The sequence below is a fragment of the Chamaea fasciata genome, unplaced genomic scaffold (genome assembly GCF_029207755.1).
Source record: "Chamaea fasciata isolate MVZ Bird 193981 ecotype frontalis unplaced genomic scaffold, bChaFas1.0.hap1 SCAF_10, whole genome shotgun sequence".
NCBI lineage: Eukaryota > Metazoa > Chordata > Aves > Passeriformes > Sylviidae > Chamaea > Chamaea fasciata.
In genome coordinates, this window is record NW_027094095.1 from 7,771,043 (window position 1) to 7,779,918 (window position 8,876).

General features: G+C 44.4%; 1 long non-coding RNA gene across 1 annotated transcript; it reads right to left on the bottom strand.

The window, feature by feature from the left end:
• Positions 1 to 258: 258 nt before the first annotated feature.
• Positions 259 to 2,375, bottom strand: LOC136294336 (uncharacterized). Its single transcript, XR_010722376.1, has 3 exons — positions 2,277 to 2,375; positions 1,892 to 1,981; positions 259 to 373 (listed from the first exon to the last, which is right to left on the bottom strand). It is a non-coding gene; the product is annotated as an uncharacterized lncRNA (long non-coding RNA).
• Positions 2,376 to 8,876: the final 6,501 nt, after the last annotated feature.

The window sequence follows — 8,876 nt, forward strand, 5'->3', positions numbered from 1 at the left end:
TCTGCAATCCACGGGTGCGGAAGAAGGGAAGGGAATGAAAAGAAATCAGTGAGATGACACCCAGAGTGAGACAACAGCTTGGAAATTGTGTATCAGTAAGCCTCAGCTTTGTCACTCTCTTCCCCACAGCAAAAAAAAAGCCCCACAACTATTACCCAAAAGCTGTTGGGGTTGTTCAACCCCCTTTCCCAAACACTGCAGTTTCCCAGTGGAATGAAGAACCACTCACCCCAAGGACCACGCCTGTCATTTGTTGCCTCTTGAAGAGCATCTTGTCAGAATCCCAAGGAAATTCAAAGTAGACACATCTCGCTGTGGGGCATTTTCACAAATGCTCTGCCATGAAATGCTGCATTCCCCACATCTCAGGGAGCTTGGTTTCATCAGATAGTAAAAGTGAAAAATAAAAATATAATAAGGAAGTGATAACTGAGAAAGGACACTTTTCTATTTTATTCTTATAAGGAACAAGATTCCTTGGCATTTTTAGCAAGAAAGAACTTTATTTCAGTGGAAATTCTTTCCATTCATCTGTTCTTTAGTAAAAGATGATCAGAGGGATGGAACAGTTCTCCTGTGAGGAAAGGCTGAGACAGTTGGAATTGTTCAGCCTGGAGAAGAGAAGGGTCTGATAAGACCTTATGTGAACTTTGAATGCCTGAAGAGCTGGAGAGGGAATTGGGACAAAGGGGAATGGATTCCCAATGTGAGAGGAGAGGGTTAGATGGGATATTGGGAAGGAATTTCTCCCTGTGAGGGTGGGGAGGCCCTGGCACAGAGAAGTTGTGGCTGCCCCTGGATCCCTGGAAATGTCCAAGACCATGTTGGACAGGGCTTGGAACAACCAAGTGAAATGTGTCCCTGCACATGGCAAGGGGTGGAACAAGAGATTTAAGGTCCCTTCCAGACCAAACTATTTTGGGATTCTGAAGATAACTTGGCTCTTTCCCAGTTTCGAACACTCATGGAAACAAAAACCCCCAACCCTTGGGAACAGCAAAGGCTTCACAGCACAGGCTGTATGACACCTGTGTCATCTCAGAGCTGGGCATTCCCAATGCCATTAGGAACAGAACAGCAGGACAAGCTGACAGGAAAAAATGCATCATTAAGGACGCAGGAGGCCTTCCTCTCCTCTCTGTCCTTTTCATGACAGTCCAGCAGAGCTTGTCCCTGGCTGGGGACAGACACCTCCTGCACCCATGGTGCTGCCTGGTGGAAACAAACCCAGTCAGGAGTACTGGAGAAAATTTGGAGAACTCTTATTCCTAGCACAAAGAGAATGAGTATTACTTTGTGGGAAGGCAGATTTCTGGATAAAAACGTGTTTTTCTCTCTCATGCTGAGCTACCTGGGAAAATAGAAAAAAGAGAATCATTAACTTCTGTCTTTAGTAAATTTTCTTTTGTTTTTGCCTGAGGTTCCTGATGGTGCCTCTGCTTTTCCAATGTCTGTCTTAATAAACCAGCAGAGTTTGCAATATATTTTTTTGTGTGTGGTGGATAAATCCACGCTTTGTGAGGTTTCACATGGCCTCACACAGCTGAATCCATATTTCTGTACCTTATTACACAGCACTGTATATGCATAAAAAGCTTATTTTGCCCAGGCATAGCCTGGCTAGCCCAGAGGGAGTTTGGGTACAGCAGTTCCTTGCAGCTTTCTCTCTCTGTCTCCAAGAAAACACAGAGCTCATCTCCCTCTTCCTACCAAAATCTGCAGCAAATCCTAATTTTCAGCCCAACAGCCCAGCTGAAAAATGTGCTTTCTGCAGCACTGTTGTGCTTAAATGATACCAAAAGTCAATTGTAATTAAAATAGAAAAAAGGCACCAATACAAAGCTAAAAAAGCAAATCTATGCATTTTTCCAGAATACTGAGATGTGTTTACCTCAATCTAAGCACTGTCCCCAAATGGTCAGTTCTTCACTCGAAAAGTTGTCTATCCCCAGTGCACAGTCAGAGGGTGTTACCTGAGGAGCTGTAGGCAACAATATTTAGTATTTTATTTTTTTATTCCAGACAGGATAGTTTGCCCTCAGCTTTTGACTTCCACACTCTTCATGCGCAAGGCTAAATATCGGCGCCAAAAAAAAGAATGAAACTGATATACAAGACTTATAAGAATTAGCCTGATTGGGCTATTGTTTCTACAGCATCCAAGCAGATTAGAATTATTTTCTGTAATACTTAAAAAAAAACCTAGACCTTTTTTCATGTTTCAATTTTCACTGATAGAAAAATACTTTTTTTTTTTTTAATGAAAGAAAACCCACCATATAAGTATTTTCCTATTTCAAACAAATCCTTTTATCTGAGGGTGAGCCCAGGTTGTTACTTGAGATTGTTTGCATAAAATCTCATTAGCCTATTGATTCTCCTTCTAACACCTTAGGTAGTACTTCATTACCATGCAAATAAAGACAGGCTTTTTACATGTACCTTAATGCAGCACTGATTATTCTCCTTTCATAGCACCGGCAACAAAGCACTGTAATGAAAGTCATCAATAATTGCTCAACAGGTGAAAGAGATTAGAATCAAAGAGACACTTTCTTATCAGCAAGAGCTTCCTTTTCCCCTCCAAAACACAAACTTGGCTGATTACCATTGTCAGGGATCTGCAAGGCTCCCAGTTCCAGCTTTTCCTCCCACAGGCAGGCACAATGCACTGCAGGGGAAGTATTTGGAATTCAGAGTGAAATCCCGGGCCCAAAGGAAGTGGGGCACTTCCAGTTCTGCCTTCTTCCCCCAGATCCCAGCCCTGTCCTTCCAGTTTGAGTGATGGCTCTGAAGCACCACCTCAGCTTTTAATTTAAACACTTTTGATGTGGAAGGTCGCTGCTTTAATGTGGCACATGGCTTGTGAGAAAGAACAGAATCAGAAAGTCATGGAATGGTTTGTGTTGGAAAGAACCTTGAAGATCACCCAGTGCCACCCCCTGCTGTGGGCAGGGACACCTTCCACTGTCCCAGGTTGCCCCAAGCCTTGTTCAGCCTGGTCCTGGACATTTCCAGGGATCTAGGGGAAGTCACAGCTGCTCTAGTCTGGATGTTTGAGGTCCCATCCAGCCCAGCCATGATTCTGGGAAGTCATATTGGCAATACAGTGGCTACAAATCTATCCGAATTTTAACCCTAGGTGCCCTCCAGGATGTCAGCAGAGCACCTCTGGGACTGAGTTGCAAGTGCAGAAACTCCAGCAGGGGATGTTTGTTGGCAAACAGCCTCTGCTGGGACAGAATCACAGAACCTCAGAACACCCTGAGTGGGAAGGGACCCACAGGGACCATCCAGTCCAACCTCTTGCCCTGCCCAGACATCCCAACAATCCCACCCTTTGCATCCCTGGGAGTGTTGTCCAAACACTTCCGGAGTTCTGGCGGCCTTGGGGCTGTGCCCATTCCCTGGGGAGCCTGGGCAGTGCCCAGCACCCTCTGGGGAAGAACCCTTTCCTGATCTCCAGCCTAACCCTGCCCTGGAACAGCTCCAGCCATTCCCTGGGTCCTGTCCTTCTTACAGGGAGCAGAATTTTGACCTGCCCCTGTGCTGTCCCAAAGATGGGGATGCCAACAGTGTCCCTGCAGGAAGTGTAGCTTAAAGGAGCCCATGCTCTTCACAAAGAGCTCAGCAGAGGCTTTGGTAAGAAGCAGGACAGAAAACAGGGAGAAGAAAAAAAAATATCCAACAAAGCAGATTGGAAAGAACTGGCTTCACTGGTGCAAAAATATCTTGAGAGGAAGCCCAGCGTGAAGCAGGTAACCCACTCCACCTGACTGAACAGTGATTTTATTGCTTCTTCTTTCCAGTGATCACAGCCAGGAGCTGCCATTTCAGACACCACAAATGATAGAGGCAAGCACTAACCATGGGGTGAAATTTGTGCAGAGACAAAAACTAAAATCTCATTTTCTTCAGCTCAGCCTGCATAAGGAAGGAAGAGTAGCTGGCTACAAAACCTGCTGGGGTGGTAATGCAAAACCTACATGTGACCAAGGTCCTCAGGAAGAGGGACTCTGCTCCTTGTGACAGGGACAGCACCCAGGGAATGGCTGGAGCTGTGTCAGGGCAGGATCAGGCTGGAGATCAAGGAAAGGTTCTTCCCCCAGAGGGTGCTGGGCACTGCCCAGGCTCCCCAAGGAATGGGCACAGCCCCAAGGCTGCCAGAGCTCCAGGAGTGTTTGGACAATGCTCCCAGGGATGCAAAGGGTGGGATATTGGGGTGTCCTGTGCCAGAAGTTGGACTCAGTGGTGCTTGAGGGTCCCTTCCAGATCTGGAGATCCTGTGATTCCATGAACCAGGAGCAGAGGTGTGCACAGAAGAAATACAGGGATGCCAAAACTGTTGGAAGCAGCTTCCAGCACTTTTTCCTTAACAAGCACAAACACAGGCACAGAGCAGCAGCAGGACTAGAAAAGTGGCTGTGAGAGGCTGTAAAAAACACACCTTTTGGAGCAGAATGCTAAGTGGGGGAAAAAAAGTAAAATAAAATCTACCTGAGATTTTAAGTGAAGGAAACACTTCCTACATCTTTTTCCCAACATTAAGGGCAATGGGGTCTCCCATGTAGGTAGACAGAACTTGGCTGTCAAGTTTTCCAGCAAAAAATAACCTGTAAGAAAGAAAACATCAAGTAAACAGCCAAGTTAAGAAAAGGAAATTTCTCTTATATGTGCCTATAATTTATAATGAATTGGGCCCAATTTCTGTAGCAATTGGGAGCTGAAAGCCAGAGCTTTGCTATAATTCAGTTTGATTACTATTGTTGACTTCCTTTTCAATAGTTTTCTCAAGAATCAATAGAAAAAAACAAGAATCTATTATCTAAAAGTCCAGCAAGGAGGGGAGGAGGAGGAGAGAATACGTGAAATAACAAAAATTTTGATGTTTTGAGCAGAACCTCCTATTAGAGGGAAAGGGTTTACTCCACAGGCAAATTGTACTCCTCTGCCAAGAAATAACAAGCAAAGGAGGAAAAAAAAACACAGTAAGAAATTCTTTTCTGTCTTGTCAAAAGCAAAGCAAATTAATTGTGTAAGTATACATGTAATACTAATGATATTATACAGCTCAAGCAAAAGCAGCTAATGAATGCCACTGCCTAAAAGAGCCTGCTTCAGTCATCAGCGTTCCAGTCACAACTGCCACAATTTCCACTTGTGCTGTCAGAACACAGAAGTGGTGTAAAAAAAAAGGCAAAAGCCCAGGAAATGCATGTATAATATTTACTAATCACTACTAATTCAGAAAGATTTAGGAATTTGTATGCTTTCAGCTGCCAAATAACATCTGAAATGTTTTAATGCTCTCCAGGACCCTTATTGCCCTTTCATTTGCAAATTTTAGACAGGATTACGTTTTATTGCTTGGTTTCTTTGCACAGGAATTGTGCTCTGTGCAAGGAATCATCATTATGTGATTAACACAGACAAGAAACAACACAAATAAACAGTTTAAAATGGGCTGGAGTGACCAGACAAGGGGGAATGGCTTCCCACTGCCAGAGGGCAGGGTTAGATGGGATACTGGGAAGGAATTGTTCCCTGTGAGGGTGGGGAGACCCTGGCACAGGGTGCCCAGAAAAGCTGTGGCTGCCCCTGGATCCCTGGCAGTGTCCAACACCAGGCTGGAACCTAGGATAGTGGAAGGTGTCCCTGCCCATGGCAGGAGGTGGCACTGGATAGGCTTTTAGGTTCCTCCCATCCCATCCCATCCCATCCCATCCCGTCCCGTCCCGTCCCGTCCCGTCCCGTCCCGTCCCGTCCCGTCCCGTCCCGTCCCGTCCCGTCCCGTTGTTCTGTGATTCAGTGGATTGTAGTGGTGTGTTTTTGGTTTGATCTGTTTAATGTATATTCTAGATGGTTTGTTCTATGTACCCCCCCAAGTTCTTTCCCATACGGTTTGTCCCTGTCACAGTTATTTGTCAATCTTTTGGTTACCCTACCCTCAGGTCCTGTCAGTTACATCGGGGCCTCTCCCTGCGTCTAGAAAGTTCCAGGGAGGGTGTCGTGTGATTGGCCGGGATCCAAGGAGTTCCCTCCTTCCCCTCAAGGATTGGTCCCTTGGGAAGTCCCTCATCCCCAGAGCCGTTCCCTTGTTGTTCCTGATTGGTTCCTTCCCTCACCCTTCCCCTTGCTCCTCCCCCTGTTAAGAGTCAGTGTCACGGGTCCGTCTGTGCTCTGCCAAGGCAGACTCCCTGAGGTGAGGCGGACTCCCTGAGGTGAGGTAGCTGCCTGTGGTGCTCCAATTAGCTCAGTGGCAGACTGTAGGAGTATTCGTAGATGGCAGGGAGGGGGAACTCTGCAAACTTGAGACACTTATAGAAACACGTGGTTTTATTGCAAGGGTGGTGGGTAAAAGCGTCTTGCCTTCAACCACCAGCCTTGGCTGAAGGGAAGCCCCATGAAGAGTGAGAGAGAGAGATAAGAGCTAAGAGCACGGGGTGAGACCAGGGTAAGAGAGGTGAGCGTGGTGAGGTAAGCGGGGAAGGTAAGAGCAGGGTATGCAATAGAGAAGGGTAAGAGGTAAAAGCAAAAGGGGCAGAGGACCTCATTATAATACATTTTATCTCCTTTTGTGTTGAATATTCTACTTTACAGTGACCAACTGGCGCAAGATACAAAGCCTACAAACTTTGCATACAGCCTATGAGAACTACTATATTACCATATCATTCTGTATTCTAAACTCTAAAGACTACTTTTTCTTATCTACCTTTTCCCTGTTACCTTGGGGGGCTACTCCCTCAAGCCCCTTTGTTTGCTATCATCCAACCCATCACCAACTAATCGCTGTCTTCCTGTCTGCCATGCCTACATCTCAAAGCTAGCTTTCATTTCTATTTCACTCACAGGTTTTATATTTTCAGTATTTCTTGTCAGGCAATCATATTTGTAGGCTTTCCCTTTCCCAACAACAGACTCTCCGCAGAGTCCTCCTTTCTTTCCTCACCTTCATCGTATTTCGCCTGCGGTTAACCAAGGATCCACAGGATGGGCAAGGTGTGTCCGCACACTGAACCGTACCTGGCTTGTCGCCGTTGTCAGGGCTGGCCAAGGCAGGTGGGGAGGACGCAGACAACGTGACAGTGGATGGTGTTGATAGCACCCAAACGAGTGTAGGATAGGAAAGAAATGCCGTATTCCTGCCACTGTAAAGGAAACAATTCCAATGCAATGATACTTATTGTCCAAAACATATCAGTCAGAAAACATCTTTAATGGAAAAGATAACAATGTTTCCATCATGGACAGGTCCTGGCACAGGATCATCCAAATTTGCAATGCTGCTAATTCAGAGAGCTGCTGTTAATTAATCCCAGACAACCTTCTCGACATTCTCTTCTTTGATGCACTTCAGAAAACAGGAAAAATTAAGTTGGTGAAAAGCACAAACCCAGGGCTTACCCCAAAAATCCGTGGGTCTTTGGATTTTTGTTTGGTTTTTGGGTTTCTTGGGGCTTGTTGTTGTTGTCGTAGCTATTGTTGTTGTTTGTTTTCTATTTTATAAGCACCACAACCCGTATATCAAAACTTGTGTTTGATTAGCCAACCCCAAAGCAGTATTTTGTGAATACCACTAGCAAAGGGCTTTTCTGATGGGAAGAGAGGAAGAGGGAGCCCACCACTTCTGAAAGTGTCTTTACAGGACAGTTTCAGTGTTAATAAACAGAAATGCTACCTGGTACACGCTGAATACTGAGGAAATACATGAAAATACGCAGCTGGGTCAATGGCTGAGTGAGTTATTTCTATTAGAATTCACTTTGAAAGCTATTAGATTAAATTGGACTATGGCAAATTGTGATACAATTTGCATTCCTGCTTAAAAATCTATAGTCTGAGTAAATTGCACTCAAATCTTCCTCTGTTGAACTAAAATATAAGACTCAGTATTAAAAAGCTGAATTTACCTGTTGACAGCAGTGATGGACTGACTTTTCTCAGAAGACATTGCTTAATTAAAAACAAATGGGGTTAATGTGAATTAAATCTACAAGCTCAAGTGCAATCAACAGTCAAGTCAATCTGAGAGTTGGGTGACCTTTTAAAGGAGAATGTTTTCACTCATTAAACACGTTGCTGACTTTTGGGGAAGAAATATAAAGTTTAAAAAGATAAAAGATAAGGGGTTGTTAATAGGCTGTGAGAAAAGGATCTGAAAAATACCAACCTTACATCTTGCTCTTCTGTGGCAAGTGAGACAAGGACCTATATTTTTAATGAATATTTTCTGTGCACTTTCATTTATCTCCTCCATATTGTTCTCCCTAAGTGTCTACAGTTAAATCAAAAGAGACACTCACTAGGGAAAAATAACCAAATGGAGCCTAACAACAACAAAAGTGCTGTTATCCACAGGAATACCACAGCTTCTAAGGAAAAGAGAAAATCAGGGAGCCATTAATTAGAAAATTAGTTCCAACCAAGCTGGCAAGGTTTATTTTCATGTGGAAAATGGGAATGTTGCTGTTTACATCTCTCAGAGGCCTTTAGAGATGCCAGCTGTGAAGAAAGTTAGAAATGCTCAAAAATAAAGGATTTTTTTTCTACACTTCAAGGCACAATGGCAGAAGAATCAACTAATTATATCCCATCTTCTCTACCAGCACATAAACAATGGGATGTGTTGAGGAGTGGGATGTGAGAGAGCAGCTCGCCAGGGCCACCCCAACCCACTTTTTATCCATAAAGATTCTTGAAATCTTAGGAGAAGTTTTTTATGAAATTTCAGAGAAATAAGAGTCATTAGAGGATGCCATTCTGCCAACAGAGCGCCAGTCCTGCCCACTGTGGAATTTCCACTACGACAGAAACAGTCCCGTGAGGAAGTTCCCAGGGAATGAATGAGATTATAATTTTATAGCACAGTTACC